This window comes from Tachypleus tridentatus, chromosome 3 (assembly GCF_004210375.1).
Source record: "Tachypleus tridentatus isolate NWPU-2018 chromosome 3, ASM421037v1, whole genome shotgun sequence".
NCBI lineage: Eukaryota > Metazoa > Arthropoda > Merostomata > Xiphosura > Limulidae > Tachypleus > Tachypleus tridentatus.
Genome location: NC_134827.1, coordinates 52,123,539 through 52,147,436, shown reverse-complemented (window position 1 = coordinate 52,147,436; position 23,898 = coordinate 52,123,539). Strand labels below are relative to the sequence as shown.

The 23,898-nt window shown below is 33.9% G+C and overlaps 2 long non-coding RNA genes across 4 annotated transcripts in view; one reads left to right on the top strand and one right to left on the bottom strand.

Moving 5' to 3' along the window:
• LOC143246834 (uncharacterized) lies at nucleotides 1–23,304 on the top strand. 2 transcript variants are annotated; one of them, XR_013026189.1, is made up of 4 exons: nucleotides 1–164; nucleotides 10,164–10,845; nucleotides 12,597–12,717; nucleotides 21,457–23,304. It is a non-coding gene; the product is annotated as an uncharacterized LOC143246834 (long non-coding RNA). The 2 variants fall into 2 exon arrangements; XR_013026187.1 differs by lacking the exon at nucleotides 21,457–23,304 and having other exon boundaries at nucleotides 2–164; nucleotides 12,597–15,034.
• The window catches only part of LOC143246833 (uncharacterized), a 29,100-nt gene continuing 17,983 nt past the window's right edge, over nucleotides 12,782–23,898 (bottom strand). For both annotated transcript variants that reach the window (XR_013026185.1, XR_013026186.1), the window contains exons 5-8: nucleotides 15,650–15,716; nucleotides 14,047–14,143; nucleotides 13,392–13,538; nucleotides 12,782–13,159 (exon numbers count right to left, since the gene is read on the bottom strand). This is a non-coding gene — a long non-coding RNA (uncharacterized LOC143246833). The remainder of the gene's footprint in view (nucleotides 13,160–13,391; nucleotides 13,539–14,046; nucleotides 14,144–15,649; nucleotides 15,717–23,898) is intronic.

Here is a 23,898-nt window from a genome sequence, read left to right as displayed (position 1 = left end):
CTGATATGAGAGCATGTGATTGACAAGATGGAGGGAAGTGAGGTTTGTATGGTTTTGAAAGAACATTTTGGGGAAGTCTCTCATAGAAATGGAATACTTCAGATAAAAATATGTTCAGTACCATTATGGCTACTGATGCGAACTCGAAATTTCTGCTTTAAAAGGTAAAGTCAGAACATCTTTCATACTTTAAGTTATATTCTGTGGTTTATTAATAGTGAATAAAGCGTTTAATGGTAATGTAGTGCAGTTCATAGTTCTTATAATATAGTTCATTTTGAAAAAGTTACCGAAAGGCTACATTATATATACTGTAGTTATAAATATACAATGTCGTTTACATCAAATCATATCCAATGTCTCTTACAAATCACACTTGTTTGTTTGTTACATATTTACCATGATCACTAAAAACTAGCAAGTTATAACATTTCTAGTATTAACATGCAACTACCAGATCATAACAGTGTTCATTATAAGTGTATTCTTGATGGTAAAGTTCAGTCACTGACAGTTTACTGTCAGAATGTCCAGTTCAGTGGACCAACAGATAACATTTAGTTGTTATCCTAGGTTCAGTTTAATGGTCAGCCAGTGTAAGCCTGGCTATTTACAATAATGTTCAATTTAATGGTCAGCCAGTGTAAGCCTAACTATTTACAATATGTGTTTTTAAAATATTTATTTTTTTACCATCACATTTAAGACATTAGATATAGAAATTTGTTGCTACATAACTGTGTTAAACTTTATTGTGTTTAAAAACAACAAAGGTTTAATGTAGAGAGGTTTGTGTTGTATATATTAAACATTTAATAAAACACTGATAAAAGTTTCTGTTTCTTAAACAGACATTACAATGGGATGTTTTAAATAAGTTTGTGTCTCTAATGGAAGATAATTAAGTTTTTATATTTACAGATATTTAATAATAACATCCATGTTTTGAAAACAAAATGTCAGATTCATGTATTAGAAATGCAGCTTGACAAAATATATATTATTTAACATGTCTACTCTTGTTCAGCTAAATGTTTCTTGTGATGGAATTTGTTTTAGTGCATCACAGTTTTATAAGACTCTTCATGGTCATAATAAATTTATTATTTTTTAATTATAACCAGGGTCATCTGTATGTATGAACTTTAAAAAATGACAGTTACATTCAAATACCAACATGGAATATTTTTTTAGTTTTACCCAACAATTCATTTTATAAGGTCTCATATGTACTAGATATTTTGTATTTATAATATTATTTAAGAATATTTGGAACAAAACTTGTAGAGTTACTATACTGGTCTGTAAAGGCTTTCATATGACATATTCTAATTGACCACTGTTGTTTTTAATTAAAGTGTCAAAACACACAGTTTTATATCCTGGTTATGTTCCACAGTAAACTTGATGATACAATTTATTTATTAAAATAGTGGATAAATTAAAAAAACATGGTCACAGTTCTTGAACATTTCATCAGCACATGATATTAGAATTGTTTAAACTGTTGTTGGGAAAGTTCTAGTTGTTGACTTTAATTCAGATACAGAAATAAATTGGTTAAAGAATATATCAAAGTCATTTCCATCTGAAATAAAATGTGATTCTTTATCAATAAAGTTCATTGGTTGAAATCAACAGAACTTGGAATAGTCACATTGTTATAACTGTCATTATAAAACATTGTAACTTAACTGTATGAATAAGTTAAGTTCTCTGTCCCCTCAGTGTGGATTCCTGTATGTGGTGAGGGGACCTCCCAGAGAAGGTTCTGTTCTTTCAGTTTAACTCCTCTGAAATCTAAACATCCACCCACGTGTTTGCCATGCGTGGCGACCCATGAAGGGGAGGAGAGGATCCTGGTAGTTGAGGGGTCCAACCCTAACACACCACTTTAGCCTTGAATTCCTGAAGACAGGCAGCCTTGGGGTGGTTCTCCTTGGGTCAATCGGCTGGTCCACTTGGGCTAGGGTCAACCAAGTACTAGTTTTGGATGTTCTCAACAGGTGTTGTGGACATTGTATCTGATGATGGTGTTTGGGTATAGTGCTCATGAAACCATGGCATTGCTGCAGTATCCTTGGTTGACATTGCAGTGTGTTCACTCGTTGGGCTCCAGGGTGGGTGGGGGTCAGTGGGAATCGAAATATTTCTTTGTTTTTTATTATGGATCCTCCAAATAAAAACTTCAATAAAATGGTAAAAAAAATAGTCCATAGGTAAACGATCACGTCTTGAAGATTCTCAGAAGCAATCTTCAACATCTGTACCACCTGTTGTATCTCATTTTCTTATCCTACATTCTCTTTCAGACAAACCTTTAGGGCAAATGTCTCTCTTTTTCATTCAGAAGAGACTAGAGAGACTTGCTGGCTCTCCAAAGTCAGGAAAGAAGCTTTGATCTGGTGGCATATTGGTAGAAACATCCACATCTCAACACAGTGAACTCCTCTTACATTAAAAAAGAATTGGGGATATACCTATTGAGGTTACACCTCGTGCTACTTTGAATTCATCATGAGAAGTTACTGTTGAGAAGAATTTGAAGAACATCCCAGAGTCAGAGATTCTTGCTGGTTTTCCCACTCAAGGAGTTTCTGCAGTGAGGCATATATCCACTCCGCAAAGATGGAATTATGGTACTGACCAATGCCCTCATTCTCACATTTACATCACCACATCCACCTGCCACCATCAAAGCAGGTTATCTTAATTGCAGAGTACAGCCATACATTCCAAACCATCTCCAATGTTTCCAGTGTCAGCAGTTCGGTCACTCAAAGATGTCATGTCATGGTTCCTTCACGTGTGCTCTTTGCAGTGACAAGGACCATGATGTCTACAAGTGTGAAATGGACCCTCATTGCATCAATTACAATAATTCTCACCCATTCTACTTACGTTCTTGCCCTAAATGGCTAGAAGAAAAAGAGGTACAGCATTTGAAAACGACTCATAACATAAGTTATCCTGAGGCTCAAAAGTTGCTGTCCACCACTTCATCTCGGACGTATGCTGCTGCACTTCATTCCACAACTACAGTGGGAGTGCAGACAGATCTCTCTGTGCCTCCAAAAGAATTGTTCTCCAAACAAATGAAAAGTTTTTTTACCTCCATGGTTAAAAAACTTGATGAATCAACTTCAACACCAATCTCTGTCCCTTACATACATTCCAGCAAATCCCAAGATCCACTTTCTTTGGTTCCAGGTACAGGTATTTCCTCGGGTACATCTTCTTCTCCCACCCCAAGATGCAAAACAATCATTTGTTTATATTCTCATTCACTGGAATCCACTTCCAACAGCAAAGACCTGCCCAATCGACCGATGGCAGGATCCATGGAGGTTGATAGACCTCCCTCGAATAAAGACAGTAAAGAAACAAGATGTGGTTGTAAACAGAAGAGTTCTCCACTATTTGCCTACACATAAATAAAAAATGGCCACCCTGATACAATGGAACTGTCAAGGTTTACGTTCCAGTCTGGATGACATCAAAACACTGATTGCTTTCTACCATCCCGTATGTCTTCCCTTACAAGAAACATTTCTGAAACCTGCCAATACAGTCACCTTTCGGCAGTTTGCTTTGTACAGAAATGACAGGCCGTGTGATGGACAAGTGCATGGAGGGGTGTCACTATTGGTTGATCAGCATGTGCCCACCCTGTTTTTGCCACTTGACAAATCCTTGGAGGCCGTAGCCATCCGTGTTTCCTTCGGTTTTGCCATCACTGTTTGTTCTCTCTACATGTTACCTAGAGAGACCTATGATCAAACGAACCTTGGTGCTGTCAGTTAACAGTTGCCGTCTTCTTTTTTTAATCCTGGGAGACTTTAATGGACATCATTCCCTCTGGGTAAATGCTGATATTGATAGGAGGGGTTGTTCCATAGAGTGTATGCTCTCTGATCACAACCTTTCACTTTTCAATACTGGTTCTTCTACTTATTTTCATGCATCTAGTCAGTCCTTTACTGCTATTGGTCTCTCAGTTTGCTCCCCTTCATTATTCTCCCAGTTTTCATGGAGGGTTGACAATAACCCACTAGGCAGTGATCATTTTCCTGTAATTTTGAGAGAGACTGGCAAGAGAATGTTTTTTCATGATGCCTGGTGCCAGGCTATTATCCTACCTTTCTCTTAGCCTGGGAAGGTTCCCAAGATTCCTTCAAACTACTGTCCAATTACTTGGTGAGCTGTCTCTGTAAGACCTTAGAGAGGATGGTTAATGCTCATTTTGTTTGCTTCCTAGAGTCAAACAACCTTCTCTTGCTCACCAAGTGTTGGTTCCAACAATAACTGTCCACCATGGACCACCTAATTTGATTTGAAATGTCAATGAGAGAAACCTTTCTCAAATGACAACATCTTGTATTAATATTCTTTGATATTGAGAAGGCTTGTCATATAACATGGAGGTATGGCATTTCGTGAGACCTCCATATATATGGGTTACATGGCTATTTGCTCATTTTTTATTAATTTTTTAATGGACAGGAGATTCCAAGTTCATGTGGGTTCGACACTTTCCCATTCTTTTCTACAGGAACTTGGAGTCCCTCAGGGATGTGTTTTGAGTGTCACTCTTTTCAGTATAAAGATGAATGCCATCACTGAATAACTCCCTCCTAATGTTTCAAATGGGCTCTATGTCGATGACTTTCACAGCTCTTGTTGGTCGTGGAACATGAGGTATATTGAGCAGCAACTACAGAATGCTTTCAGTTGTGTACTAAAGTGGACCACAGCAAACAGCTTTAAATTCTCTCTCTCTAAAACCGTTTCCATGCACTTTTGCAGCCAACAGGATATTCACCCTGATCCTAAACACATATCAGTGAAGTTGTGCTGCCTGTAGTCCCTGAGACAAAGTTCTTGGGGCTTATCATTGATCATTAGTTGACCTTTATACCATACATCAAGCAGCTACAGGTCAAATGTACAAAAGCACTGAACATCCTCTGTGTCCTCTATTCCACTACTTGGGGAGTGAATCAATGTTCTATGCTAAAGATATATTGTGCTCTTATTTGATTGAAACTCGACTATGGATCACTGGTCTATGGCTCTGCCAGAACCTCAGCCTTAAAGATGCTGGACCCGTTCATCATTAAGAACTTTGGCTCTGTATTGGGGCTTTCCACACTTCCCCATTTCAGAGTTTATACATAAAGTCTCATGGACCTTCTTTGCACCTCCACCGTTTGCAACTGTCCTTTTTCTGCTTTGAAACTATTTCAGAACAGATGATCTGCCATTGCTCCTTTTGGCCTTTGTATCAAGGCACTGTTGGATAAATTGGAAATACTGTCTGCTATTTGCTGAACATCTTTTGAACCATCCTTCCATTCCTATTCATACAGATGGTTCAAAATCAGGTGACTGTGTGGTCTCTGCCATGGTTTGTTGTGGTTTGGTGGTTGTGCTCAGAATCCCCTCTACAGCTTCTGTGTTCACTGCTGAACTGTATGCCATTTCTCTTGCCCTGGATCACATTGAAGCTAGGCAGCAGTCAAACTGCACAATTTATACTGACTTGCTTAGTTCTCTACTGGCCCTGGAATCACTTCATGTTATTTCACACCCTGTTCTCACCGATATTCAAAACTGACTGGCCCATTTCTCTTTAACATCTATTTCTATCCAGTTTTTCTGGATACCGGGCCATGTTGGTATTCATGGGAACGAGCTTGCAGACACCACAGCTAAATCTATCTGTTCTGGCACTATCACCACTGTGCCAGTTCCATTCATGGACTATGGTCTAGTATTCAAGGCTCGGCTTCATACCAGCTGGCAGTTGACTTGGAGTGAGTAACGCAAAAACAAGCTTTTCGAAATAAAACCCTCTATTGGACTTTGGCCATCTTGCTTCCGTAAAGATTGGAAAGATGCACCAATGTGTAGTCTGTGTAACACTCAGGGCACAATAAGCCACATTTTAAACATATTCTGTTCCAAGGTTTGTCCATAATGTTAGTGTTATTAGTGATGGTGACACTGTCCACCTTGGTAAAGTTTTTAGTTTTTTAAAGGTCATTTATCTTTTTAATGCCATTTAAGTTTTTTTATTTATATATTACACTTTTTTTTAAAGTGGCTTCCTTTTAAAAATCACAGTTCATCTAGTTCGATTTGAAATTAGAAAATGGCCATAACGTCAAATAACTCAAAACAAGGACTGGAAAGGCCAACTTCAGGTGACTAACGCTACTGTTTGAACTACCTGTTAGTCATCCTGGTGAGTTATTATTACAATTTTGCTGCATGTCTTTTAGAACTTTTATTACTTTACTTTTTCAAAATGGCCATAATGACACACAACCTGGAACCAGGACCGGAAAGGCCAACTTCACGCGACTTACAGCGGTTTTTGTACTTACCTGTTAGTTTTCCTGGCGAGTTATGATAATTATGCTACAGAAAGTCTTTACAACTTGTATTACTGTAGTTTTCTCCTAATGTTGTAGACGAGATGTAAACATTGGTTTTAATGTTATTTGTATTTTATTTTACCTTAATTTCCTTTTATGAATTTATTTCAATTTTACCTTGTTACCGGATGTTTGGCACAGATAGGCCTAACTTCTTTGTGCCATAAAACACCAAATCAACCAACCAACCAACCAACTCTTCTCTGTCATAGTAAAACTTAAGTGTATGAATAAGTTCTCTGTCATAGTAAAACATTATAACTTAAGTGTATAAATAGGTTCTCTATCATAGTAAAACATTATAACTTAAGTGTATAAATAAGTTCTCTGTCATAGTAAAACATTATAACTTAAGTGTATGAATAGGTCAGGTTCTTTTCTGTTTGAAGAACATCATCAGAGTCTCTTCTTAAGATCTTAAACCATCAGGAATGAATAACATCACAGTTTGTTAGGACATGTTCAAGTGCACTTCACTTTATGGAAGATTATGGGTTAGATGTTCAGTTGTTAACAGTTTTCATTGTAGTAGAACCAGTGTGGTTTGTCATGTATGTCTGCGTACTGATAACAGTTTTATAGGGTGGCCCATAAGTTCCTACCCATCCATATGTTGTTATAAACAACATTATAATACTAATGATGAGTTGAAGGCAGCTGTTACCACGGCATTTGGAAAAATAACCCCTGCTATGTTGAGGAAAATGTCTCGCAGAACATGGCATTGCATAATATTATGCAGCAAGAATGAGGGACAGCACACAGATACACTGGATACATAAGATATATGGATGGGTAGGGACTTACGAGCCACCTTGTAGAAAGCTACACAGTTTGTTTGTTGTTTAGTAGAATCACTGGTTTGTCATGTATGTCTGTGTGGTGATAGTAGTTTTAAGAAGCTTCACAGTTTGTTTGATGTTTAGTAGAACCAGTGTAGTTTATGTCATGTATGTCTACATATTGATAACAGTTTTAGGAAGCTGCACAGTTTGTTTGATGTTTAGTAGAACCAGTATAATTTTTCATGTATGTCTACATATTGATAACAGTTTTAGGAAGCTGCACAGTTTGTTTGTTGTTTAGTAGAACCAGTGTAGTTTATGTCATGTATGTCTACATGGTGGTAACAGTTGTAGAAAGCTACACAATTTATTTGTTTTTAGCAGAACCAGTGTAGTTTATGTCGTATATGTATAGATATTGCTAACAGTTGTGTGGAAGCTACACATAAACTATGCTGGTTCTATTAGTTCATAATTGTAAAAATATTATTATGGTAAAACTTTATATGTCTTGTATATAACAGAACAGGAATTAGTTGTGTAAGGTATTATTATGGTAAAACTTTATATGTCTTGTATATAACAGAACAGGAATTAGTTGTGTAAGGTATTATTATGGTAAAACTTTACATGTCTTGTATATAACAGAACAGGAATTAGTTGTGTAAGGTCACAGTTAATTAAAGGTGTAATGTATCGTTGTAGATATGAAAGTCACGTTGATGGTTATGAAAAGTAGAACACCAAAGAAAATCATAATTATTTTATAGAATATTAGTCATCTATTGTCTACAAATGTAATTATGTTGTTACATTTTATTTAGTTTAAAATGTAATTGTTTTCTAAATTTTGTGAGTGATTTATTTAAAAATGGAATGTGTGGCTGTAGACATTTATAGATGTGACATTCGTTAACTGATAAGAGAAATAAGTACGAAATTAAACAAAACTAATTAATTGCTAGAGTGAGCCTTATATTTTTATAAATGTTACTATTCTATTAACTTTATTATAGTTTAAAATGAAAGTATTTTCATTTTGATATAATAGATGGCACATAATTCAAAATTAAATACAAATTACATAAAAATTACTTATTGATCAAAGTCATTCTTTAATGCTAAGAAATCTCGGTTTGGTTCTGCAACGGTCAGAACATAGTCTACATTTAATGCTTCTCAAGAAAGAAACACATTTTGAAATGAAATTTAACAGTGTAACAATATTTTAATACTAGTACAAGAAAGTTACAAAATAATGTACATAATACCATTTATTTATGGTAACAAAAACTACAAACTGTAAAACCAGGACAATTAGTGTCATTATAAAGTTTACTGATTCCTTGGAATATAATACGTTTTTAAATTTACCTACTGCTTAAACAGATAACTGGGAAACTTAGTTTGTATATATTTCAATATGAATAAAAAACAATTCTGTAGAAAATTCGATTTTTCATTATGTTAATAATGAAATAAATATTTATAATTGTGGTGATATATTTTGTGAACAATTGTTACGATTTAGGATTAGGCTTTAATGTCAGTATTTTAACACTACATAAGTATTAATTCTGTTGAATAAGTGCAAAATGTTGTATAGAATCTGCAAAATGATGATTATTTTGTTTTCAAACAATTGAATACAATATTTTTAATGTTTTTATTGTCATTTATTATCCAAAAATGTAACAGATTTTTGAAATCGAGCGTACTCTTACTTTTTTTAAATTTAACTATGATGAAAGTAATTTGCATTTGTTGTCATCTGTTATCCAAAATACTAACTGTTTTCTGTAATTAGTTGTTTATTATTGTTTCCAATTATGATGATAGATGGCGAATCAGTAGTTGTACTTTGAACATGATGCAGTAAAAGAGAAATGTAAACTTTTATTTTAAGAAATAAAATTACACTGAAATTTATTAAATAAATACAAAAAAGTGTAATATACAAAAATGTTGTTTGTAGATATATAGAATATTTGTGTTGTCTTCAAACGCAACTACTTTATTGAATTTTACATTGTTGGCATAAAACTATTTCGAAATTGAGATAATAGATGGCACAACAGGTCATAATGTACAGTTCTAAAAAAACCGTGATATCAACTAATTTTTAATCGAAGTTACTGGTTAATACTTTAAACAATATTTTTGTAGAAGTATTAGAATCCAACTGTAAAATTACGACAGGATACAAAATAATTTTATGTTGAAAATATTATTTTGTAGTAAATGATCTGAAAATGAACAATGTAATTCCATATTAAATATTGAAAACTAAAGTAATATTTGCGTGATTTAAAAACCTAATATTTTGTTAAGGGAGATTAGTAATTATTTTTACTTGCAAGTGACAAATCTTAATATTTTTATAGTTCTGTAGTATAGTTACTGTGAAACAAGATGAAATAAAAGTTTTAAATTTAGGAAACAAGAAGTGTTTGAGAAAAGTGTTATTACTAGTGATATTGAAAATGATTGTGGAGCAAACTGAGGTATTTTAATTACATTATGAATAATCAAACCTTCAGTGATTTCTGAGAATGGTTTTTGTTAATAATAGTTTCTAATTTTCTGTTACCAAAATATTTTGTAGTAAGGTAAACAGTTATTTTTTTAATTAAACACAACTAATTAAATCTTTACCATAATAAAAAACATTTCATGAATGTACTTTAATGTAAATTATTTATTTCTCTGCACTTAATATTTTAGTTTCAAAACTCTCCATGAATGAATAACATAACAATAGATATAAAGGAAAACCTGCAACTAAACCTTTATTCTTTTATAAAGTTTACTGTTAGTTTCAAAAACAGTTTTAACACATGGCTTAACTGTATCAGTTATATCTAAAGATGCATTAATAGGTGAATACACTTGTTGTACCAGGAATTATATCTACATATCCACTGTTGTGTTATTACAGTCCTTGTAGCTGACCACTTGTGTGTAGTAAGAGGAAGTAGAAATAGTTCATCCTCAGCTATTAAAGGACACACTTCTCTAATCAGTGATTGACACCCATGTTGATGTAGTAGCAGGAAGTAGAAATAGTTCATCCTCAGCTATTAAAGGACACACTTCTCTAATCAGTGATTGACACCCATGTTGATGTAGTAGTAGGAAGTAGAAATAGTTCATCCTCAGCTATTAAAGGACACACTTCTCTAATCAGTGATTGACACCCATGTTGATGTAGTAGTAGGAAGTAGAAATAGTTCATCCTCAGCTATTAAAGGACACACTTCTCTAATCAGTGATTGACACCCATGTTGATGTAGTAACAGGAAGTAGAAATAGTTCATCCTCAGCTATTAAAGGACACACTTCTCTAATCAGTGATTGACACCCATGTTGATGTTGTAACAGGAAGTAGAAATAGTTCATCCTCAGCTATTAAAGGACACACTTCTCTAATCAGTGATTGACACCCATGTTGATGTTGTAACAGGAAGTAGACATAGTTCATTCTCAGCTATTAAAGGACACAATTCTCTAATCAGTGATTGACACCCATGTTGATGTAGTAACAGGAAGTAGAAATAGTTCATCCTCAGCTATTAAAGGACAGACTTCTCTAATCAGTGACTGACACCCATGTTGACAAGGTAATGTTGATTTACTTTGATCTTTCTATGTTACATTATAATCCAATAAAGACCAGCCAATTTTACTTCAGTTGTTTTGTCCATATGTAGATCTTGTGAATACAAGTTTTTTGATAAGTAACTGCAGTAGTTTCATATAAATTTAGTTTGACAATGTTAGTCCACTGTCTTTGTGATCTTGAGAAGTAAGTTATAAACTTGATTTAAGAAAGGTGACATGTCTATCGTACAGTTTCATATTTGTACTAATTTTAACATGTTGTTTCCAAGTTAATGGTTCCATGATGTATAATGTCTATGGAAGTGAAGACATTATCAGTTTAATGACATGACACGTGAACTTCTAGATAAAAACTACAAGTTAAAGTTGAAAGGATAGCATATTGATTTACTGAGTGACTCTCGACAGCCATGTTTTATTGATGGTACCCTGACAAGTGCATTGTCAGATAATTACAAACAAATTAGTTTTAAAGAGACTCAACAATATATCTAACACTATTTCAAGTATTTTTATTATTTCTTTGATCAACTTATTCCTGGTGTCAATATAGATTTACTAACCTACATCTCTGGATATCAGTTGAGAAGAAATATTTATTACACAGATCTTGGAAATTACATTCTCCACATCTGTGAAGCTGGACTGTAGATGTCTGAGAACAGACTGTTGATGAAGGCTTATCATTTGAGGTCAACATTTGTATAGTTTGTTTTTAAAGGTGTTGGAACCAGTCAGTGTATGTGATGTTTGTACATGGTTTGCTGGTATCAACATTCTACATGTAGTTTTTTTCACATATCTACTGATGTTCTTCCTAACAAACTCAGGATACACACAACTTTAAACTGTTGTGGTTATTCACAACAGTTCCTTTAATAATGTATTATCAATGATTGTTGTGTCAGATAATGTGTTGGTGTTATACATAATATTGGATAGTTCATAAAATCTTCAGACTTCTATATTTTACTCACTTTATGGTTATGACATGGTTTAATGTAACTTATTTATTTATCATAAGTGTTGTCAGATACTGGTTAAAAACCATTCTAATTTATCAGATGCACTTGTATGAACTATTCTTTTATATGAATCACTTATTACTTCAAGTTTTTACTTCTAACAATCATTCAATGTAGGTTAGACAGAGCTGTCATTGTTGTCAATATGAGTGAAATTCTGTAAACCTAGTGACTTTATGTTTTAGATGAAATAATAGCTACCAGACTGTTCTGTAATTACTCTGTAGAAGCTGTGGTAGCTAATAAACAGTTCACTGTTAGAGGAAGGTATTTCAAAGTAAGTGTTTTGATAGTTTTAGAACCAGTACTTGTGAGGTAAATATTGAGTTCCCTATTATGAACTGTAACATTGAAATCAAGGTATAGCTCAAGAATACTGGTGTTCTTATCTACATATTGATGTAGCATGTTAAATTACAAGTTATAACAGGTCCCTTATATCTTATCTTTTAGCATTGTATAATTATAGTGAAAGTTTAATAAGAATGTTCATACAGCTATTACTTAAGAATACATTTTGTAATTGGTTTGAACATAGAAGTCCACTCTCTCCATGGGTGTTGTTCTGGTAAGTCATCTGATTGTAAAATATGCAACACAAACCAACCAAGTTGTCTTAGTTTGATTGTCAATATATTACTGATTTCACTATACATATGTAATGATAGTGTCAGACATGTCTTCCTCATATAAATATTTAGTTAGGATTTGTTTATTTCTTACAGAACAGGTTAACAGATGATATAGCCAGTCAGAATAACTTTGTAAGCAACTGTTTTAGTTCTTCAGGGGATAAATTGTGGACCAGCTAAGAATCCTTTTGTAGATGTTACTATACGTGGAATTGTAAGTATTATATCAAAATATAAACTTGAGATAAAGTTCTGTTTGAAAATATTCCGTACAATAGTTTAATATTTGTAATAAAGCAAGACAAGCTTGTGTAGACTTTATTGATGGTTGTACATACACAACAAATTGTAATAACAGTTAATATTTATTCACAAGGTTTGTTAAATACCAAATTTCCCTAATGTAAAAAAAACAAACAAACAAATCACCAAGATCTTGGCCCACTATAGATCCAGCTGATCTGGCACCATAAGGTGGAAAATTTGTATGTCTTTGGAAAGGTAAAACAAAGTTAAGTCCTATTATAACAAATGTATAAGGAGATAGCAGGCCTTTTACAAGAACTTATCTCCAGACACAACTGTTATGATACAAATGAACTCACCATCCACTGTTTGTTGTAAAAACACCACACTGTCTGGATAGCACCTTCGCCCTGAAACACAGAATATACAAGTGTTACAGTCCATTCTTAAATGACAATGTTTTTATTTAAGGTGTACAGAATTATACTAGTATGGGAAGTTAAATCCCAACATCAATGTATTTATTAGAACTAGTAACAATCCTATATAACTACATCTTGGTCCAGCCCAGTTACCTTCATCTGTAAAGTCAGTAATAATAATATTACATTATATTTAATAACATAACTCAAGTCTTCTTACCTTCTTGTTCAGCTTTACTGGAAGGTGACTGTCCTTTAACATCCACATCTGGTAATTTACCATCACTGTAGCTTAACTACTTGACAGATAACATATCTGATACCTGGATGATGTGTGACAAGAACTACATTCAGATGTGACAAGAATCTGAAATGTATAATATATCAAACTTGACTTTCACACAGTTCATAAATCTTAGCAAACTGCAGTAGAGAAAACTAAAGTTATATTTCTAATGATAAATGTTATTTAATAAATAAAACTAGAAACAGTTGAAGGTTAGATTAAAATAACACTACACTTTAATGGTTAATACAAATTGTTGTCACCAGTAATCACAATGTTATATTGTAAATGTGTGAAAAACAGCTGATATGTCACACAAGTTTTCACTATACTATCCTACATACAAAACACAAAATGAACTGCATTTGTTGAAGTTTGTCGTGTCACTTTAACCCTAAAAACATCATATTTAGAAAGACAGTCACCAACTGTTAACTACAATCAGTGTTCTCAGAACGTTACTAAATATAAACTAAACTTTCACTGTTTTTATCAGTTACCTCAGAATTATAACACTTCAGATAATCTGTGAATCAAGGTTAATATTACCAGCTGTTAATGAATTAATATTTGTGTTTGAAAGTTTTACCTCAAACTCTTGGGAAATAGAGAAATCTGTATCCAGCTTCAGTTTGAAAATATGAAATAGAAGTCATGTTTTCCAACACCATCTATAAGTTTTTTTGCTAAAATATAACAAACAAAGATTTATTACATGAATACTTTCTTACAGATGTAACATATATTTTGAAATTGTCTCACTTTAACACCAGAAAGCTAAGATTGAAAAACGTGGACATCAACTCTCTCACATATTGGAAATACTGAGAACCTGGTTCAATTCATTGAAACCAACTATATGTTATTAAGAACTTGTTTATGGATACCAGTTTCAACATAGTGCTGTCGTCTTGTTAAGAACACATTAGTCAATACAACTAAACTCAAAATTCTCCTGTTGTTAATACACTATTGTGTATAAACTACAAGAAAACCAAGTGTATAAAGTTACTTTTCACTAGCATGTGTTTAAAATTATTTGTACTCATGTTACTGTATTTATCTTCCAATAAATTCAAGGTTAAAACTATATGCAAGAAACACTTCTAAATGACAGATTACAACTGTCATGTGGGTTCCATTCAAAGGTTTTTCTAGAAAAACCTGCCAAACTTCACCTCTAAAGGTCACTTTAAACATTTCCTCTACAAAAATCCTCACATCTAGAGATGACTGATTTAATTTACTGGTATTCTACCAACTAATTAAAATTACAGTTTCTAAATGTTACCACTGTTTGTTTGTCATTAAGTATAAAACTACAGAACAAATATAACATACATACATCAATTAAACACTGACATGGTATATTTTTTTCAAACACTAAAGTGTCAGAAGTTTAGATATTGGTTTGTTTCATAAACCTGCAACTCTTATTACACAAGGTTATTGTTGGTGTAACAATGTAAGTGTTGTTACTGTCTGTATATCCTGTTTACAAATGAAAAAAATGTAAGTTTTTAAACATGAATGATGTAGAGATGTCATTGAATACAAACATGAAAATAGAACAACTATAATAGATTATGAGTTTAAACATTATTATACTGTCAAATGTATGGGTACACAATGGCTTCAAGGTTGGTTAGACTGGCTGACCTTGTAGCAAGTCTCTAATTATCAAGACTTGTTTTTAACTCAACTTGGTTTTCCTTGTATGTTACACTATTTACCCTGACACGACTATATTATAACACATACCAACGGTCAATAATATTAAATTACACATTATACAGTGTAACATGATATCTAAAGACACATACATATCTAAAGATCTATGTATAGCTGTATCATACACACGTTTCTATTCTATTTGACACTCCCATCCTTATATTTAAATATGTTTATTACTTGTTTTGTGATGTTTTTCCCTTCACTAAAAGATAGTCTACCAGACTGCAATATTATGTGTATTATTTTTTACCACTTCTTACATATACCGTGGTTGACTCCATAAAGACACTGACTGTACAGTGTACAAAGCATTGAGTATGTAAATCTGATTGTAGAACATGAACTAGGATGGATTAAAAACACACTTTCAAAGTAACTATTACGTTCTCTACTTAAAAATATTAACGTTCTACAAATTGTAATTAAAAATAGGGGCAACAGTATTTAATGTTACATACCATTAGACCAAAAACCACATGGATACAATTCTGTCTCAGTTTGGAGGAAATCAATTTGTCACACCTGCTGGATAGAAAAGCTTCATTAACATCAGAAAACTGGGCCTAACATTTGGAAATATGTGATGTTATCAATGATTCAAATGAGAGACCATCAAAGCTCTAAGGAAAAAGATTACAGTCATTTATGTTGACTGGTAGTTCCTGTTTGACCATGTACTAATATATTCTAAACTTTTCACGATGAGTCATGGGTCAAAGGCCATGTCACTGCCTTTGTTGACTTGCATTTAAAAGTTTATAAATTTATGTCAATAAGTTTGGTATCAAATTGTAGAACATAATTCAAACTTTAACACTGTGTATGAGTTAATTTCTTAATTTAAAACTAAATATTAAAAGAACACATCTAAATATAGATTTTAGTGAGTTGTGGTATGCTGAATGCAGCACTGTTTAAAATTAGATGTTTGTGATGTCAAAATACAAAGTCTACAATTTCATATAAATTAGGAACTTGAAATTACTAACATTGACAAGCTAGAAAATAAGAACCTCACATCTTAGGGGTTTTCTCAGCCATTTTAAGCTGTACAAAGGCCATCACGTTCTTTCAAACAAGTAGTTTATGTCTTTAGTCTGCTCAAACTTTTATGTTTTTAAGCCTAAATACATCTTGGTTATTAAGCTTAATATATTATAGTGGAATTCTACAGTATCAGTGTAGTTATTTATGACTTTTTTGGTTACTCAACTGTATATATAAAACCTTAAAAATATTTTGTTCGACATCTTTGATGTGCGAAATTTTAAAAGGCTTAACTTATGTTCATCAGGAACCAGATTCAAAGTTCATAGTGAGAAGGAGATAATTGTTTGCTTCACTTAATTTATTGTTCTATATTTTGAGAAAAATAAGTTTAATAATTTATTTCTAAATAGTAATAATCCATATACATGTATATATAATGTATAATAACTGAAATGTGTCTGTATATAACAAAATACTGGTCCACTAAAACAGCCAAGACTAAAGGTCAGCTTTATATTACTGGATACTGACCTCAGGGCACATACACCACATCAATGAAAAAAGCATAATTCATATTTATTTCTTAATTTTTATGATGTTTACAAGGTCAGTCAAGTGACAGACTCTACATTGTTAGAGTATAGAAAATATAAAGTCTTACTAAAAACAAATGTTTGAAATGTACTTAGGAGGTTTTAGAGATTATGCAAATGACATTTTAAATTTTTTGGGACAAAGTATAGGTTTCTTAATAACATGAAATCACCTTGCACTGTGACATAGCAGACTCAATATTTACACAAATCTTTAGTAAAAACATTTCATTATGATCTGATTTTTATGTACAAAATACTTGTAATCTCTATTAAAATTCTACATGATTTTATGAAGATATGCCTGCTGTATCAAAAGTTAGAGTGCAAATACTTAACCTGTACAGATGTATAAAGAAACTTGTGAAAGGGTTAAAACTTTGCCAATGCTAAGTTTTTAACGCAAATGTTTGTATTATACCTACTGAGTACCTTGGACATCTACACAGATATTGATTCTACAATAATTTGTTTTATAAACATAACTAATTATTACACTTTAAGTGCTTACTATTAAGTTTATATTCATATCAAACTCACTACTACTCGTGAAGATATGATTTAAAATTGTTACATTATAAACCAACCAAACAACTCACAGTTAACAGTAATGTTTCTTATTAATTTTATTACTACAGTTACTGGTGGTGTCTACTTACAACAAACAATGAAATGTTTAACATTGGTTTATTTTATTAACATCAGTGGTGTTTGTCAAATATTGTGTACTAGGTATTTCTAAGTCCAACAGTAAATAGTGAACTAACTTACACATCATGCAGGTCTATATCAAAACTTTGTTTTTAATATTCTGATGTTTTTAGAGTGATAAAAGTTTATTAAATTAATTTTAATACATTTAATGAACAAAGTATTTCAACACAGCAGTTTTATGGACATTTGTAGTGAAAACTATCAGATTCATTTAATTCCATGTTTCTTACTACTATGTGTACATAATATACTTACACATTCAACAGTTCAAGATAAATAACCTCCCGAAGTCAGGACTTGCTTTAGTTTCCCATGTACAAAACTATCTTAAAATTAACAGTTTTAAATACTTAAATAAAAATATAAAATCAAGGTTTTCAATTATTTTCTAATTTATTACAGTGGTTACGAGGCTGGTCAAATTCACCAATCCTGCATAGAGATATAGTAGAGAAAATAACAGTTTAAATACAGATTTTCCAAAAATATTTGATAATAAACTGGTGGTTTTTAAGGTTTCACACATGAGACTTATGTTTTGATGCATAAAAATCATGAGAAAAATATTATTTAAAACAAATATAAGTATCTGATATTTTACATACAATAGCTTCTAAAATTTACTGGTGTTCAGATAATTAATGAACATAGTTTATCTTCTTCAGGTAATGTAAATAAATAAATATTGACTGTTTACTTAACTGTTAGTAATAGTAACATGGTTTGAACAAAGTTATAATTACAATGAAAGTAAGGCATTTATCAATTAACTTATTTACATAAGATCAGTGGTGGATTACTGTATATTTGTAAAAACTATGTTAACTTTGTGGAGATATTTAGTTTAATTGTGATTTATTAACCAAGTAGAAAATGTCCATAAAACTAGCAGTACAAATGGTGACCTTCAGAAGAGGTCAATCATATGAGGTTAGGGTAATTCTTAAATCACAAGTATGTTGGTTGGTTGATTTAGTGTTTTATGGCACAAAGCAGCTAGGCTACCTGCGCCAAATGTCTGGTAAAAAGATAAAAATAAATTAAATGTAGTAAAATACATAAAAGGAAATGAAGGTAAAACAAAACATCATTGAAAAACAGAAAAAGCATAAAACCAACATTGACACCTGGTCTACAATGTTAAGAGAGAAAGCACAGTAAGAGAAGTTATAGAGGACTTACTCTAGCATAATGGTAACGATCATAACAAAGCAATTGGACAGTAGTTTGAAGGAATCTTGGAATCTTTCCCTGGCTTAGATAAAGGTAAGATAATAGCCTGGTGCCAGGCATTAGGAAAAACATTCTCCTGCCAGGTCCAGTTAAAAACAATTAGAAGAATATCAAGAGAAGCAGGAGAGAGATAGTGCAGCATGTCATAGTGTACATCATCAGGTCCAACAGATGTACTGCCAGACCGATGAAGGGCCAGTTTCAGTTCCACCAGTGTAAAGGGACAATTATAGTCAAAGAGACAGTCAGTTCGAAAGGAAAGAGGTGAACACTCTGCCTGAAGGCCAAGAAGGTGGAGGAACAAGCAGAAGTGCTAGATACTTGGCAAAAGCTTTCACCTAGAGTATAGGCGATGCTCCGGACATCAGCTACCTCTTGGCCATCAGAGAGTAAGATGGAGAGGGGAACAGAATTGTAGTGCCCACTGACCTTTCGAATCCTGTCCCATATGACCTTAGAACTGGTGGTAGAAGATATGCTAGTCATGAACTTAATCCAAGATTCCTTCTGGCTTTGACATCTTACCCACCTAGCATGCGCACGGGCCCATTGGAAAGCGATTGGGTTGGAAAGTGTGGGATATCTACGGAAAATATCTCAAGCCTGTTTTTTAGCCTTCAGTGCCAAGTGGCAAGCAGGATTCCACCACGGACGAGGATATCGTGGAAAACGTGTCAAGGTTTTAGGAATATACTGAGCAGGTGCTTGTATAATACAGTCAGTTACTGCTGCCACACAGTCGTCTATTGATTGCTGACTCACGATGGCAGGATCAAGTTCTGCAAGAGCAGTGAAAGTGGATCAGTCTGCCTGATCCAGCTTCCACCAGGGCATGCAGGTAGGGTGGCATTGACCATGGCCAGTCTCTTTCAAAAGTATAGGAAAATGATCACTGCCTAGTGGATTATTGTCAACCCTCCATGAAAAATGGGAGAATAATGAAGGGGACCAAACCGAGAGATCAATGACGGTAAAGGACTGACTAGGTGCGTGAAAATAAGTGGAAGAACCAGTATTGAAAAGAGAAAGATTGTGATCAGAGAGCATACGTTCTACAGTGCGACCCCTCCTATCAATAACAGCACTTCCCCAGAGGGGATGATGTTCATTAAAGTCCCCCAGGATTAGAAAGGGAGATGGCAACTGTTCAATGAGAGCATCAAGGTTTGATTGATCATATGTCTCTCCAGGAGACAGATAGAGAGAACAAACAGTGATGGTATGACCCACGGAAACACGGAAGGCTACAGCCACCAAGGGTGTGTTGAGTGACAAAGACTGGGTGGGCACATGTTGATCAACCAATAGTGCCACCCCTCCATGTACTCGTCCATCACACAGCCTGTCATTTCTGTACAAAGCAAACTGCCGAAAGGTGACTTTATTGGCAGGTTTTAGAAATGTTTCTTGTAAGGAAAGACATACAGGATGATAGGAAGCAATCAGTGTTTTGATATCATCCAGATTAGAACGTAAACCTCGACAGTTCCATTGTATTAAGGTGGCCATTTTTAATGATGGGTAGGCAAAGTGGCTGGAGAACCCTTCTGTTTATGACCACGTCTTTTTTACTTACTGTCCTTTTTTGGAGGAGATCTATCGACCTCAATGAATCCTGCCCTGGGTTGATTGGGCAGGTCTTTGCTGTTGGAAGGGGATTCCAGTGACTGAGGACGCGAACGAATGATTGTTTTGCATCTTGGGGTGGGAGAAAAAGATGTATCTAAAGAAATGCCTGTATCTGAAACCAAAAGATGTGGATCTTGGGGTTTGTTGGAATGTATGGGAGGAACAGAGATGGGTGTAGAAGTTGATTCATCAACCTTTTTAACCATGGAGGTCAAAAAGCTTTTCATTTGTTTTGAAAATGATTCTCTTGGAGGCACAGAGAGATCTGTCTGCACTCCCACTGTAGTAGTGGAATGAAGTGCAGCAGCATACATCCGAGATGAAGTGGCGGACAGCAATTTCCGAGCCTCAGGATAATTAATGTTATGAGTCGTTTTTAAATGCTGCACCTCTTTCTTCCAACCATTTTGGGCAAGAACGAAAGTAGGAATGGTGAGAACCATTGCAGTTGACACAAAATGGGTCCGTGTCACACTCATAGGCATAGTGGTCCTTGCCACCACAATGAGCAGGGAACCACAACATGACGTCTTTGAGTGGCCAAACCACTGATACTGGAAACATTGGAGAGGGTTTGGAACGTACGGCTGTACCCTGCAATTTAGATAACCTGCCTTAATAGTGGCAGGTGCATGTGGTGAAGTAAATGTCAAAACGAGGATATTTGTCGACATAGTAATTCCATCTTTGCGAGTGGAGATGCGCCTCACTGCAGAAACTCCTTGAGTGGAGAGACCAGCGAGAATTTCTGGCTTGGGGATGTTCTTCAAATCCCTCTCAACAATAACCCCTCGTGATGAATTCAAGGTAGCATGAGGTGCAACCTCAATAGGTACATCCCTAATTGCCTTTGAATTCAAGAGGAGTTCAATGTGTTGGAATGTGGATGTTTCAACCAATATGTCTCCAGATCGAAGCTTCTTTACTGACTTTAAGGGACTTACTCTAGTCCCTTCTGAATTTGCCCTAAAGGTTTTTCTGAAAGAGAATGTAATATAAGAAAATGAGGTACGTGTTACAGACTTTGAAGATTGCTGCTCAGTCTTCAAGACGTGGTCGTTTACCTATTGACTGTTTTTTCATTATTTTATTTAAATTTTTTTTAGGAGGATCCATAGGAAAAAAGGAAAATTTTGGTACCCACTGACCCCACCCACCATGGAGCCCTACGAGGGGACGCACCACAATGTCATGCAAGGATATTGCAGCAATGCCAGGGTTTTGTGAGCACTATACCCAAACATCAGCATCAGACACAATGTCCACAACACCCATTGAGAACTTCCAACACTGGTACTTGGTTGACTTTGGACCAGCCGACTGACCCATGGGGGGCCACTCAAAGACCACCCATCTACAGGAATTCAAGGCCAAAATGGTGTGTTAGGGTTGGACCCCTCAACCACCAGGATCCTCTCCTCCCCTTCACGGGTTGCCACGCACGGCAAACATGTGGGTGGATGTTTAGATCCCAGAGGAGGTAACCAGAAAGAACAGAACCTTCCCTGGGAGGTCCCCTCACCACGTACAGGAATCAACACCGAGGGAAATTCATAAATACAACAACATTTATACTACATCATAATAATGTAGTGGTTTAAAAACAACAGTGGAACATACCATATTTATTTTACTTGTACAAGTTGTAAGGGACATGGTGTACTAATAGATACACATTTCATGCAATTGAACGAGTCCATCCATTAATTAACAAAAACCACCCATATGTGTATTTATCTGGTATCATTTAAACTATTAATGTCACTACATAATACTAACTAGATTTCCACCATAACTTGTTTCATCTGTTATAATTATTTTCACATCCAAACTAAAGAGCATCAGATAAAGATTTTTGTTTCCAATAATCAACAATATAAGGGCCACCTGTCAAGTTCTTCAGACCAACCTGGATATGAAACCAATTATTATTCAACTTTGAATATATGTAGGGAGTATTTAACAGTCAGAAAAACCTTCAATACAAACTGTGGATGTGGAGTTACAGATATGTAGAAAACCCTGAATGATGTCATTAAATGTTACTGTTTCAATAAAAATTTAGTCATTTTACACACTTGTATAAGCCCTGATGAAGCCATAATTAACATGTACACTGAAATAAAACTACTTTTACATTCTATACAGATTAAAGGGTATTTTACCTAATGTTATTGTAAAAAAATGTCTGAGTCTCTACAGTATGAACTATCAACTATTTAACCAACACAAACTGAAATTAATATATATACTAGAAAACTGTTACCTATCTGTTAACATTATTACCAAGTTAATACTTTCCAGATAGTAATGGATCAAAGGCCATGTCATCACATCACGCTACCAAATTACATTATCCAAACTCCTCACGTGTCCCTTGTGAAACATTTTTATCTATTATTTATTTTACCTGCAGATCCATGTTTTAATTACTTTTACAATAATAAATAAAGAATACATATGAAATAAAATATACTTTACTTTTCTTTCTGTTGATTGTTGGTAACACTTTACCCTACTTTATCATACCAATACTTGTACTACACTAAATGATTTTTAGTTAACTGAATAATCCACCAAACAACACTCATTAATGACATGCAGAAAAGTAGACAATTTTTTAACAGTACTAACAGTGAAACTGACAATTTCCATTCAAAGAACATCATACATGTCATTTGATGGATGAAAACCTTTGTTTTCTATTGGTTAGATAATATAGAATTAAATATCTATTTGTTAACATTATTATTAAGTTGACAGATGGTAATGGGTCAAATGTCATCACATTTACTGGCACATTATACTGCCATATTACATTACCCACAAGCTGCTCTATAATAAAACACTATCATATGTCCTGGTACTGATACAGTGACATTATTATCTAAACTAGTGTCAAGGAAGAATGTTTACAAATAAGTAGTGTTAAGAACCATCCAGGGGTAAAGGTTGTGTTGTAGTTAAAACACTTGACTTATAAGTAGACAGTTTAAAAACTGATGAAAATTTGTATGTCACAATTCTGTCATATTTACAAATAAAATTGGAATATACAAACAGTATTTTACAGAATATTTAATGTCTGTATGATATTCAGTTGTGGTCTAATAGTTTATTGTAAAATGAATGATAATACTGACTTCACATGAACTGGCTGACAATATACAGTACCAAAAAACCCTTTCAAGAGTACAGTGTAATAACTTGTTCATTACATCATAAGTAAACATGTACAATAAGGGATAATTTTGTTTATCAAAATATATCTTCAACAAAGATTACCATAAATGATAGTTCATGTGGAAATATCTATACAACAACTAAATGTATACAATTTCAATGATAAGCCAACCCTTATGTCTGAAACAGAACCATCATCCACTGATTCAAACCATTTGTTCAAGAAGTTTTTGACCTAGGACAATTTCAATTTGAGCAAGATTAGTCAGACAGTTTAGACACTGTGATGACCATCAAGGGTCACTTACAACAATCATATATTAAAAATATTTTTACAAAGTCAACACATAACCTGTGATGCAGAA